The following is a 14,888-nucleotide window of genomic DNA, read 5'->3' as shown; positions in this document are numbered from 1 at the left end:
ATCTGGCGTATATTATATGTTATATGTGATACATCTGGCGTATATTATATGTTATATGTGATACATCTGGTGTATTATTATATGTTATATGTGATACACCTGCTGTATATTATATGTTATATGTGATACACCTGCTGTATATTATATGTTATATACCAATACACCTGGTGTATTATTATATTTCTGTAGCTAGGAATGGTAATAGTAATAATAAGTACCGGCCGGGGTCACGGAATGGCCGGGTGTTCACGTTGTGTGAACATAGCCTTATTCTATATATGGTGTTATTCTTCTGTATACTGGTGTACAGCCTTATTCTTCTACATACTGGTGTACAGCCTTATTCTTCTATATACTGGTGTACGGTCTTCTTCTTCTATATACTGGTGTACAGCCTTATTCTTCTATATACTGGTGTACAGCCTTATTCTTCTATATACTGGTGCACATCCTTATTCTTCTATATACTGTTGTACAGCCTTATTCTATATACTGGTGTACAGCCTTATTCTATATACTGGTGTACATCCTTATTCTTCTATATACTGGTGTACAGCCTTATTCTTCTATATACTGGTGTACATCCTTATTCTTCTATATACTGGTGTACAGCCTTATTCTTCTATATACTGGTGTACGGCCTTATCTTCCTTTGTTTCTATAAAGGAAAAGATTAAAGGCGTTTTCTGGGCAAAGTAGACTGCCGCTTGGCACCCTCCGCACTACATCATTGATGCCGGGCAGTTGTCTCTATTCACTATGTATTGTCTTGATCTGGTTCCTGCTGCCGCCATTCCCTTGAACAGGAGCTGAGCTGCAGTTACAGGTCACCACTGCTACACAGCGAATGGAGAAACTACTCCTAGCCCTGTGTGTAGTGTCAGTGAGTGATCAGCTGATCCTGTGGATTTGCCTGGAAAACCCCTTTAAGTAAGATAGAGAGGAGGGAAGGAAGAGGAGAAGGATAAGGAGGCTTTTCTCTGTATAGAATAAGAAGTATCTGGAGCAGATTTTATCCTTTGACTTCCTAAGTGTCGCCTCTTCTTCCCTGGCAGTAATGGCGGCTCCTGAGCCTTCCCTCATCTCTCAGCAATCTCAATCTGGTTGTCTCAATACGTTTATGGTTTGATATCACTGGGAGGATTATCCTTCCCTGTAATCGGATTTGCGCCTCCTCCTCTGCTCCTTATCTCGGAGACGGTTGCAGAGTTTTTCGGCGTTGGTGTTTAAAAGCCATAAAGCGTCACTGCCTGACTGTATCGTGGATGAGCCGGGCGACAGTCGAGGAGAAGCCCTGGCACCCAGAGACATGACATCATACCTGACCACCAGCGCCACAGAGGTTAACGCTCAGATTCATTCCAGCATGGCGGATACTAACATTCCCGGCGTCAATCTCCCAAGCCGGAACATTATATTTAGAAAATGACCGGTTGTTACAATGTAGCAATCAGAGCGTTGCTGTTAACACCTCGGTGGCCGGTTTACTGTCAGGGCAGTGAGCGCAGCTCTGAGGCTCAGACAGGAGCATGTGAGGTCTGGCCTGGGGATTATTTTCGGGGTGGGCACGGCTCTTACGTAAGCCCGCCGGGCTGGGAGTTTGCTCTATATTGGTTTTGGATTATTATAAAATGCTGTTGTTCTGTTGCAATCCGACTATAATCTCTTCCCTCTCATACGGTGGATTAGGAGGTTGATTTGGATGTAGCAGAGACGAGTCTGTTTGCGTAACGAGAGACGAGTTTGTCACTTGCGCTGTGATATCCCAATGTTTGATACATTTTACCTGCACTGATACATTGTAGCGGATCATCTGCTGTCAATGTGTTTAGCTCACAGGCGACCGGATACAATTGTAACAAATTCTCAGCCGTGCCATCTCTTCTCCTGCAGCTTGCTCTGTACCGATGGGGGGAGAACAACGAAACAGCTGTCACCAGGCTTTTTTATGGGTTTGACATTGATTTACCAGGTAGTGACCTATAGGTGGCGCAACAGAGAGGGTTTATTTCATTCTCCATCAATTTAAATCTCAATTTTATTTCTATTTTTTTGCTAATGACAATGGGTGTAGTGGTTGACGTATAGTGGAGTGTAGTAATAGTAAAGGTAAAGTACATATGGGGTGTAGTAGTTGATAAGGGAAGTATCAATAGTGGGAGTAGTAGCAGCAGCAGGATTAGTGGGAGTAGTAGTGGTTGTACAGGGAGTAGTATTGGGAGTAGCGGGAGTAGTAGTAGCAGCAGAAGTTGTAGTGGGTGTAGTAGTAGCAGTGGTGGGAATAGTAGTCGTAGTGAGAGTATTGGTAGTGGGAGTAGAAGTAGTAGTGGGAGTAGTATTTGTAGCAGTAGTAGTTGGAAGAGTAGTTGTTGTGGGAGTCGTAGTTGTAGTGAGAGTAGCAGTAGTGGGAGTAGTAGTGGTACTGGGAGAAGTAGGAGTTGTAGGAGTGGTAGTGTGGTATTATTATTAGTAGTAATGGTGGTATTAGTAGTAGTGGTGGGTGTAGTAGTAGCAGTAGTGGAAGTAGTAGTTGTAGTGGGATTAGTAGTAGCAGCAGTAGTTGGAATAGTAGTTGTAGTAGCAGTAGTAGGGGGAGTAGTTGTTGTAGTGGGAGTAATAGTAGTGGTAGTGGAAGTAGTAGTAGTAATAGTAGTAGTAGTAGTAGTGGTGGTGGTGGTGGTAGTTGAAGTAGTAGTAGTAGTAGCAGTAGTAGTAATAGTAATAGCAGTAGTAGTAGTGGTGGTAGTAGTAGTAGTAATAGCAGTAGTAGTAGTAGTAGTAGTAGTAGTAGTGGTGGTGGTGGTAGTTGAAGTAGTAGTAGTAGTAGTAGTAGCAGTAGTAGTAATAGTAATAGTAGTAGTAGTAGTGGTGGTAGTAGTAATAGTAGTAGTAGTGAATGTACTAGCATTAGTAGTGAGTGTAGTAGCAGTAGTGGGAGTTGTAGCAGTAGTAGTGGGAGTAGTAGTGGTAGTGGGTGGTATAGTAGTAGTAGTAGCAGCAGTAGTTGGGAGTAGTTGGGAGTAGTAGTGGTAGTAGAACTAGTAGTTACGGTAGTTGGCAATAGTAGCGGTAGTGGTAGCTGTAGGAAATGTAGTTGTAGCAGTAGTTGGCTGTTGGGGCCCCCTATGAGTCATGGGTCCCAGGCAGCTGCCTATCCTGCCTAATGGGAAGGACAGCTCTGGTTGTTTTGCATGCTTTTTCCCATGGACCATTGCCTGTAAGAATCCATGTACAAGCTGGACCTCCTCAATGAGAACTAGTATCCTCCAAGAGCTAAGCTAAAGGGCAAACACATTTTAAAGGGGGATCCCAAGGGTGTTGGAGCTGAGTGGAGATAAGTGCTGACACCCCTACCATTACCTCTTATATAGACCGTTCAGTAATATAACTCTGATTAACACCATTCCTCTGCTACATGTGCAATGCTGTACCAGCTCTGCTACATGTACACTGCTATACTAGCTCTGCTACACCAGCTCTGCTACATGTACACTGCCATACCAGCTCTGCTACATATGCACTGCCATACTAGCTCTGCTACACCAGCTCTGCTACATGTACACTGCCATACCAGCTCTGCTACATGTGCACTGCCATCCCAGCTCTGCTACATGTGCACTGCCATCCCAGCTCTGCTACATGTGCACTGCCATCCCAGCTCTGCTACATGTACACTGCCATACCAGCTCTGCTACATGTGCACTGCCATCCCAGCTCTGCTACATGTGCACTGCCATACCAGCTCTGCTACATGTGCACTGCCATCCCAGCTCTGCTACATGTGCACTGCCATACCAGCTCTGCTACACCTGCACTGCTATACCAGCTCTGCTACATGTGCAATGCCATACGAGCTCTGTTACACCTGCACTGCCATACCAGATCTGCCACACCTGCACTGCCATACCAGATCTGCCACACCTGCACTGCCATACCAGCTCTGCGACATCTGCACTGCTATACCAGCTCTGCTACATGTGCAATGCTTTACCAGCTCTGCCACACCTGCACTACGATACCAGCTCTGCTAAACCTGCACTGCCATATTAGCTTTTCTACATGTGTGCTGCCATATTAGCTCTGCTCCACCTGTGCTTCCACACTTCACCTTCCAGCACCAGGACCCTCTACCCCGCTCTGCTGCTCGGTCACACTGTGCTGATAATCTGACGCTGCGGGGACTGAGAACCTTCAATCTTACAGCAAGGAAATGAAATATTGAGAAAATAATATTTTCCATTTTCAGCGTCTCAGGAGCCGTAGACAAAAACCGAATATCAGTTGCACAAACACGTTTTTCCCGAGATGCAAAGAGACGTCAAATCTCCAGTAAATGGAAAACCTTGAGGTTTAACCCCATCCATCCAGCTGTTTCTGACTTGAGGGGAGCTGAGTGGCCACAGCGTCAGGGATCATCAGTCACCCATCTAGTCTGGTCTGGGACAGCAGCATGTTTCTCCTTCCTGCTACCATAAAATGCTATTCAGACAGTTATTAAAGGGGTACTCCGGACAAAAAAGCTGGTGTCAGAAAGTTATACCGATTTATTAATTCCTTCTGTGGTGTCCCACTACTGGTGTTGCTATGGTTACACCCTTCGCAAAAGTCTGTACTCTAAACTGTGGTGATAAAGCAGTACCTAGGTTTCACCACAAGATGTCGCTATTGTATGTAACGATACTTATGTTTTGCACAGCTGCAGGTAACCAAAGGGTTATGGTTTGTTGTGATTTGTGCCTCAATGAGGACCTTCTCTTCTCTCTACCTGTCTCTGAGCTCCTTTCCTCTGAGCATTTCTTCTCCACCACTCACAGGGATTATTGCATCACCTGTAGGAAGTCGTCACATGGGGAGAGGAAGCACATGCCCACTCTAGTCAGTCTTAGCCACGTTTCTAAGCAGAGAGAATCATGGCCCTTGGTCCATCATGGTCCTTCTGGGCCCTGGGTTCACCAGGTCCCCACTCCAGAGCCTCAGGAGTCTTAGTTTAGTGGTTGAGTAGAGCAGACGTATATATGGGAGACTTAGTCTCCAATTTCTTGAAAGCAGCACTTCTACACACTATGCAGTGTTAAGATACTCTAGGGAGAGGACAAGTAAGAGAAACCCCAGCCCACGTCGAGAACAAGTCTAAAAGCGCAGGACAGTATCCTGATAACAAGAGGAACTGATCCGGATAGAGCAAAGTTGCTAGAAGCCTACGAACTCTATCTCGCAGCGCGGGTGTCACCAGGGAACCTTGGCCATTCTGCTCATCCCAGGTAACAGGGTCTAGGGATTGTGTCACCCTCTAGGACCGGTCGCCCGACACTGGTGGGCAGGAGGTGGTGTACAGACAAGAAGTCAAAACACAGGCACAAGTAAAAGTCTAATCTCAAGTCTACAGTATTCTACTTCTTCTTCTTCTAAAGTTCCGGCAGAGCACACTTCTACCCTGGGTTGGGACTCACGACGCACTCCTCTCCTCTACTCTGAACCTGAAGTACAAACTCCTCTCCGCTCTCTCTACTCTCAACACAAACTACTCTCAGCTACTCACCTTTCTTCCACTCTAAAGGTCCTCAGTACAGTTCCTGTCTCGTCTAGTCTACAGTCTGATATTACCTATTGTATAAAGTATATTCTAAGTAAAGAAGATTTATTTATGCTAACGGGGCTCAGTGATTCTTGTTCAAGCACCTACAAAGTAGAAACCACCTTCTTGGGTCCTCTCCACTTTCTGTGGGTGGTGGTACCGATAGTCCGGGTGGGTCATAACTCCACTCCGGACCACCGTGATAGTTACCCAAGGGACCCCCTCACAGCCTGGCAGGTCACCAACTACAGGGGAAAGGGTATAGCTAGCCTTCCTAAACTAAAAGCAGGTTTGCCACCATACCTGTGTGCCAAACCGGCACTGGCGTCACAACAGTATACCATCTGGCTAAGCTATATTCAGACCGACCACCACAGAAGTGGCGTCACACGTTACTATCTAGCAAATGACCAGTCAAGCACACACCACACTTCTACTTAAAAAAATCTCCAGTCTTCCAGTACTTCTCAGCTGCTGTATGTCCTGCAGGAAGTGGTGTATTCTTTTCAGTCTGACACAGTGCTCTCTGCTGCCACCACTGTCCTTGTCAGGAACTGTCCAGAGCAGCAGCAAATCCCCATAGAAAACCTTTTCTGTTCTGGAGAGTTCCTGACATGGACAGAGATGGCAGCAGAGAGCACTATACCAGACTGGAGAGAATACACCACTCCCTGCAGGACATACAGAAGCTGATAAGTACTGGAAAACTCATCTCTTTTCCCAGTACACAGGAGCCCCTCACCCCCTCCTCAGTAACATGACAAGCCTATGGCCCATATCCCCAGCTTTTGTCTATGTCCGGCTCAGTCCACTTAAAGGAACAGTCATACATTTAAAGGAATTATACGCAGCTCCTCGTTTCTTCTTTACATGCGCCGTCTGTCTCATTTATCCACATTAGCCCCTTCTATACTAAAGCCTAATGTCCCCATTAGTGATGACATCACAGAATGTGCGCTGTCACCTGACCGCGCGACCCCATGTCCGTCTCATTTATTGCCTCCAGTTAAAAAGGTTAGATTTCTATAAATACCATGTGATCTAATCAGCCGGGAGCGGAGGTTGTGCTGAGCGACCCGGACATGAGACGTCATCCTCTAACCTGAGCCTTATAGACGTATAGGATGACGTCACGTGGAGCTGATCCCGGGGGAGCCACCCTGGCGGCTTCTTATTATAAGACGGGAGGAAGAGATCCTGACAATCGGGAGGAAATAAGAGAAGTCCTGATGATAAGGAGGTTGGGGTTCCCCTTATCCCATGGGGGCGGAGGTCCTGCACCCTTCCTCCTCACCCCTAGTCTGTATGGTGATCATGTGTGGATGCAATACAGGTGGAAGAGACAGCTATGTAACATCATACAGTGTGCTGCAGTATTATTATACACTGGGAATAATAAGGGGCAAATCCCTGATAATAGCCCCATAGCAGTACCCCACCTCCACCAATTCACCCCCAACGACCTATAGTAGGAATTGTTCTCCAGGGATCTATCAAACCCAGATTGGACTCTGTCCTGTCCAGAGCAGTAACAAATCCCCATAGAAAATTTCTCCTGCTCTGGACAGTTCCTGAGATGGACAGAGGTGGCAGCAGAGAGCATTGTGTCAGACTGGAAAGAATACACCACTTCCTGCAGGACATACAGCAGCTGATAAGTACTGGAAGACTGGAGATTTTTAAATAGAATCAAATTGCAAATCTATATCTTTCTAACACCAGTTGAGTTGAAAAGATTTTTTTTTTCTTCTCCAGAGTACCCCACATTGTCATGACGAATGATTAATATATGTGCCCTCACTGCATCCCCTGCTTGTTCATTGTCTGCACAGGGTGAGATTTGATTTATACTCTAGGAAGAACCATCTTTACACAAGATGTCGTACAGTAATGTCCCAGACTGCAGTGCAGCATAGAGCACTGGTGCCAGAAAGAGCCAGAGATTTGTAATTTACCTCTATTAAAAATGCTCTATTCTTGCAGTACTTATCAGCTGCTGTATGTCTTTCAGGAAGTTGTGTATTCTTCCCAGTCTGACACAGCGCTCTCTGCTGCCACCTCTGTCCATGTCAGGAACTGTTCAGAGCAGCAGCAAATCCCCATTGAAAACCTCTCCTGCTCTCCAGACTTGAAAGAACACACCACTTCCTGCAGGGCATACAGCGGCTGATAAGTACTGAAAAACAAGATTTTTTTAATAGAAATAAATTACATATATCTATCACCAGTTGATTTAAAAGAATTTTTCCATTTCACCTGCCAGAACTTTGAATGGAAATTGTACTGATACAAGGTAAAACATGAAATACTTAAATAATATTAGGTCCTGTCCCTGAGCCATTACCCTAAAACCATGAAACTTCTTCTGTATAACTCGGTTATATCACCACTTGGCGCCGATCCAGCGATGAGCGAACCAGGTGCATTGTGGGCCAGCTGAGCGCTCAGGTACTTGCAGCTATTTTTAAGCACCTTGTTTACCGCACGGAGCGTCTTGTCAGCGCTGTCAGGGAATGTGCCAGATAATAAGTGATCCACAGATATCGCTGCTGCCTCCTCCAGCTTCATCCCCAATAACAACTGTTTACTCCGTCTCCTGCCTATATCAGGTTTAATCATAAACTAAAAAAAAACAAGGATGAAAATATTCCGGAAGACATGAGACCAGAATATACAAAAGACGTTGAAAAAAACGATACACTCATATTTATGGACGGAAATGAATGGGACGTAATACCTGTACACATTAACTGCTTCTATAGACTATCACAAGTAGATGACAATAGGATTGAAGCTCCTGATGGGAGGAGTCCTGGAATAAGACCACCCCCAAGGAGCATGCTGGGGTAGTGTCCCAAGCTTCTATTCTACAAGGCAGAAGGTAACTCAGTCAGGTGTCACACTCTGGGATGATGGGTGTTGTTTTGTTTTTCACCACTTGGTGTCTCACTCTCCATTATTTCTGTGCACAGCTGAAGGTATAAAGGGTTAACCTATGTGTTTTGCTGAAGGTATGTAGTCCAATCAATGGCTTGGGTGCCTCACACTCCTGCACCTGTCACGCTCTCACGCCTCACCCTTTCTAGCACTTTCCCCAACAATAGGAGCTTAGTCCCAGTCACCTCTATTTAGGAGACTCAGTTCCTGTTGGGAAGGTCTTGGTCTTTTGTTTAGTTGCAGAGAGACAGTAGACAGTTTTGGGTGGAGTTTGTGAGAGAAAGATTATGCACTTCTAAACCCAAATGTGGGGTAACTGTAACCTGGGATCAACCTTGCCTACACCAGGGATAACCAACTCAGATCTAGTCAGGACTGTCCAGAAACAGGGATTAGTCTGCAGTGGAGCAAAGAGCTTAAGCTGAAGTACTCCATTGGACCTTGCTCGACCTACTTGGAAACCTTGAGGGGTTAGCTATACCCAGTTGTGTAAACCTGGGACTCGTACTACCAGACTTGACACTCTGAGAGCTCTTCTGGCATAAGGGCCCTATTCCACCGGACGATTATCGTTCAGATTATCGTTAAATCGTTCGAATCTAAACGATAATCGTTCGGTTGAAATGCAGTTAACGATTAACGACCGAACGAGAAATCGTTGATGGCTTTATAAGACCTGTACCTATTTCTATCGTTGCTCGTTCGCAAAACGTTCGCAAATCGTTCGCATTGAATAGGACATCGTTCGGTCGTTTGCAATAGATACGAACGCAAAAGCGAATAAATAGCGAAGAAAAACGATCGCAATTACGATCATAAGTAACGATTATCGTTCCATGGAAATGAGAGAACGTTTTCAGGTCTTTCGCAATAGCGGTCGTTTGAGATCGTTAATCGTTAACGATTATGCAAACGATAATCGTCCGGTGGAATAGGCAGTGTTCTACTTCTCTATTGTCAGTCTTAACCCTGATTACGATCTTCTTTGTCTACTGCACAAGTCCCACTACTAGGTATCCCGGCAGAGTTAGGCAAGGCCCTAAGACAGTCCCTTGACCTAATGTACTCAAGCTACACTTCTTTATCTACACTACAAGCACCCAAGCCAATCCTTATTTCCATCAGGAGAAAGGACATTGTTTTTTGTGGTTACCTTTGTGGCACTTTCACCTTCAAAAGTTTTAACGTGTATTTTGGGTTAAGTGCTGGACTTATTTAAAGGGGGTAAAAAAGATTAGATTTTCTTGGAAAAACAGCGCCACCCCTGTCCTCAGGTTGTGTGTGGTATTACATTTCAGCCTCATTCATTTTAATAGAACTGAGCTGCAAAATCCCACACACCCAACCTGACCTAAGGCATAAAGAGACTTTATAAGTGACAGCAACTATCCTAGTGCACCAACCCGGTGTGGGAGACACCAACAAGCTGTGCAACTCCCCTAGAGACTGTAACCATCATGCTTCTATACCACCTAAAGTGACAGTAAAGTGGCTCATGCCTCTATGTGAGAAATTAATAACGTCCTGTAGGAGACATTCCAGTGAGCTACAGTGGCCTTACAATGGCAACCTCAGGGCTATGGATGTTATTGTATGCTGAGAATTGCTTAGACACAACATCCCATCTAGTCTGTGCTCAGTGCGACCATCACACATCTCCAGGTTATGTAATGGCTATATAACCAAGCTGCCATCAAAGTGGAAGAAGGTTACTAAAAGATAAAACATTCTGGGTATTTTAACACCTCTTTGTTCACTGCTCAATTGTGTGTGTGTGTGTGTGTGTGTGTGTGTGTGTGTGTGTGTGTGTGTGTGTGTGTGTGTGTGTGTGTTCCTACATCTCTTCAATATGAATCAAATCTACAATGCAAAATTACACTACAGCAATTCCACAAAAGTCCTCTAGATGTCACTATTACAATGCTGGAATTATAAGAAAACCAGAGGTCAGAGAAAGAATTTATGATAATATTATCATTATTACAGAGGAGAGGAATGTATGATCTCATCTACAGGGTTTAATGTGATAGATAGATAGATAGATAGATAGATAGATAGATAGATAGATAGATAATTGACAGATAGATAGATAGATAGATAGATAGATAGGAGATAGATAGATAGATAGATAGATAGATAGATAGATAGGAGATAGATAGATAGATAGGAGATAGATAGATAGGAGATAGATAGATAGATAGATAGATAGATAGATAGTAGATAGATAGATAGATAGATAATAGATAGATAGAAGAAATATATATAGATAGACAGATAGATGTGAGAGAGAGATATATATAGATGTTTTCTAGCCCCCTTAATAACTCTGGGCCTGTCTTAGCCCTGCAAAAAATTCCCTTCAGTTCTGCCTAATCCTGCGCTAAGCTATCTCAGGCTGCTCTCCACCAATAGGGAGCGCCTTTGTAGTCCATAAGTAGAGGTGGAGAGAGCCATAAGCTCAGATTAATCTTGTTAAGGTCCAGTTACAGTCTTTGCTAGACAAGCCTGACTCCTGCTAAGTATCAGAGGAGGTTCTTTCCAGGGCCTGGCCCTGTGGCCAGCACCTGGAGTAACTAAGTCTATGCTGCTGTGTTCCTGTTTCCTTCAGGTTATGGCAAGCTAAAAGCTCCAAGGGGTTAACTACCATAGGTGAGGGAACCAGACCTGCCCATGCTGAGGGGATTATGGCTCATAAGTCTGTCTGAGGTCCTACTATTCTGTACCAGGACTGAAGTGGTTGGAGAAGTCGCTCTACACTGATGGGCCTGCTGTCTCCTGGTCAAGTTCCTCAGCATAATTTGAGGGGCTAGCACTACCCAGACATGCAAACCTGAGACGGACTTGTCACTCAGTGTACCTGGAACAGAATCCCCTATAGCAGGTGCCTTGAGTTTTGTACAGGTCCCCCTTTACCACAAGTACAAGAAACTACTACGTAAAAGTCCTCGTTTCACAGTAATCCTGGAGTCACAATCACACTACAGTGAGGATATAAAAACCCCCTTTAACAGGTGTGGGTTGGGCCCCAGAGGGCGCTACTACCACTCCGGTATCACAACTTTACCTCTTTATTGATCTGGCAGCCCAGCCCAGATGACATATGTTACATGCAAGCACTTCGTAAACCTTTAAGCAAAATTATTAATTTTAACTTTCTTTTTTTTTTTTAAGTTGATTGTGTGTTAGGAAATGTGTTTCTAAATCCTTTCTATTGTTGAATATGTCGGAGGTCGTATTTCAGAGCTCGCCGTGGGAAATCTCCCATCCAAACACACCACTCCCAGAACCCGACTCATAAAGAAATCGACTCGGTCCCCCGGGGTTGTAGTAATAGCAGCACAAAAAGACACAAAACGCCAGAAAACGCCTCGAAGCGAAACAAAAAGACTGGAAAGTGCACAAATCCCGTCAGCGAGCTGCGGAACGATCAGCTGCACCACTGCCAGGTCTGGCTGGGATTCATTACTAATCCTTTCTATAACTATAGTTACATTAGGAATTAAGAGGAAGAAGAGCCTGAAGCTGATCTGTGCTGATCGGAGGCAACAGTAACAAAGCTAGAAGAGCCGCAAATACTCTATGAATAGTTAGATAAAAGTCTGACAGCTTCCCAATGACAACACTTCCTGCCCTGTACCCAGGCAGCTCCGATGGGACTTTGTAGGGATCTAAATGGTCATCCACAACAATATGCACGTGTTACTATTCACTAGTAGTATGGATGTGGACATTGATACAGATGATGCTTTCATTTCTAGAATTATTCTTCTAATTAGTATAAAGACATAGGGGAGGGGTTACTTAGCGTCTTTTTGCCCTTTTACTAGCGCATGTTGCTAAATTTTTATTGTCTTTTTTTCCCAGTCAATGGCAAAATTAATTTTACTCTATTTTTCAAATTGCACACCCAGGTCATGAACACCTCCTGCCACCTCCACCACAAAAATATTTCTCGAATCTGCTCCTTTCCCAACTTTCCCTGCACTAAACTATTCCTACATGTTCCCCTCATCTCCTGCTTGGGCTACTACAACATCCCCCTCTTGAGCCATCCATAGAACACCTTGCTTCCCGCCAGTCAATCCTCACCTCTGCTGCCCCACTACCCCCCTCTCCCCTTGTTCCTCCTCTTTCTCTCTTCTCCTTCAATTCCTATACGACTTTAGTTGTAACAGGCAGAGGGATACTTCAGCGAAACTTTTTTTTCTTTCAAATGGACTGGTGACAGAAAGTTATATAGATTTGTAGGCGCAGGAAAGGTTTTCTGTGGGGATTTGCTACTGCTCTGGACAGTTCCTGACATGGACAGAGGTGGCAGCAGAGAGCACTGTGTCAGACTGTAAATAATACACTACTTCCTGCAGGATATGCAGCAGCTGATAAGTACTGGAAGACTGGAATTTTTTTAAATAGGAGTAAATTTCAATTCTATATAACTTTCTGACACCAGCTGATTTGAAAGAATGTTAAAGTACCCCTTTAACATGGAATCAACAACATACACATATGAACACAGGCCTTTTACTATTATATTGAGCCAAACAATGTTTGGACAAACCAGTTTCTGTGCTAGTGCTAAAGGAAACCAACGGAACTTTTGGAGAGTTAAAGCCCCAGTGATTGCTGGGATATCAGATTATAGAGGTTACAGAGTCCATGAAAACTAAACCCACAAATATTCCAATGTTCCATTAGGAGTGTATTGTTTTTATGCTGCTCTGCCTGATAATAGTCCAGCAATAGGGAAGTAAGAAGCACATGTGTGATTGATGCTAATATAATGTTTCTGATAGCAGCAATGAGTTTTCAACATCCTGATTCTGCTCCCAGTCAGATCCTCATTCCATCATTAAGGAGCTCGGGAGAGTTTCCTCGGCTTCCACTGCTGGACCGGATTCTATTTCTCTTCTGAATAAAGGAGTGTCCCTATATCTGGCTTAAATTGCTTTGCAAGAAGATTCTTTTTTCCGGTCTGGGTGTAACGGAGTGAGTAACATAATTCTACTGTTTTATGTCTTGTATCCTAATAGATTCAGGACCTTATAACCCTAGTAAAAGTAATAAGTTATTGATTTATTACATGGGCAAAGTATTAGGACTCTCACCCTCTAAATAGTCACAATATTGTCCAATATTGTTTAAAAAAAGGCACAAAATTTTAACTACTATAATACTGCCTCTTATGTATAACAATATAATTACCATAATACTGCTCCTATATACTAGAATATAACTACTATAATACAGCTCCTATATACAAGAATATAACTACTATAATACTGCCCCCTATATACAAGAATATAACTACTATAATACTGCTCCTATATACAAGAATATAGCTACTATAATACTGCCCCTATATACAGGAATATAACTACTATAATACTGCCCCTATATACAAGACTATAACTACTATAATACTGCTCCTATATACAAGAATATAACTACTATAATACTGCTCCTATATACAAGAATATAACCACTATAATACTGCTCCTATATACATGAATATAACTACTATAATACTGCTCCTATATACAAGAATATAGCTACTATAATACTGCTCCTATATACAGGAATATAACTACTATAATACTGTCCCCTATATACAAGAATATAACTACTATAATACTGCTCCTATATACAGGAATATAACTACTATAATACTGCTCCTATATACAGGAATATAACCACTATAATACTGCCCCCTATATACAGGAATATAACTACTATAATACTGCTCCTATATACAGGAACATAACTACAATAATACTGCCCCCTTTGTACAGGAATATAACTACTATAATACTGCCCCCTTTGTACAGGAATATAACTACTATAATACTGCTGAATATATACAAGAATATAACTACTATAATACTGCTCCCTATATACAAGAATATAACTACTATAATACTGCTCCTATATACAAGAATATAGCTACTATAATACTACTCACTATATACAAGAATATAACTACTATAATACACGAACTGGAGAGAATGGAACCGCTGCACATCCACATTAGCAGGATATGCCTGTGCTCACATGTCTGGACCTTATGTCTTCCCCATTCTGTGAGAGCAGCAATGGTAAGTGTAATACCATATCCATACTTGTGTCGTTTGGGGGCAGCCTTCCCCGCCGGTGGTGCTGGCTGGGTTTTGGTGGGGCTTTTTGGGTCTGTTCCTGTGACATTGGGGTTGCAGGGCTATTCCATGGCCTCCCTTCCCTGCATGTGCACGCTTTGCGGGGTTGGTGGTCGCTGACCGACACAGTGTGGAGTTAGCGTAGGGACCCGTGTGGACCAGAGGACCTGCGCGGTGGTACACGGGGCAATATGGCTTGATCAATTCATATACAGACACTCTGGTGT

The sequence above is a fragment of the Dendropsophus ebraccatus genome, chromosome 2 (assembly GCF_027789765.1).
Source record: "Dendropsophus ebraccatus isolate aDenEbr1 chromosome 2, aDenEbr1.pat, whole genome shotgun sequence".
NCBI lineage: Eukaryota > Metazoa > Chordata > Amphibia > Anura > Hylidae > Dendropsophus > Dendropsophus ebraccatus.
Note: the sequence above shows the minus strand (reverse complement) of the source record.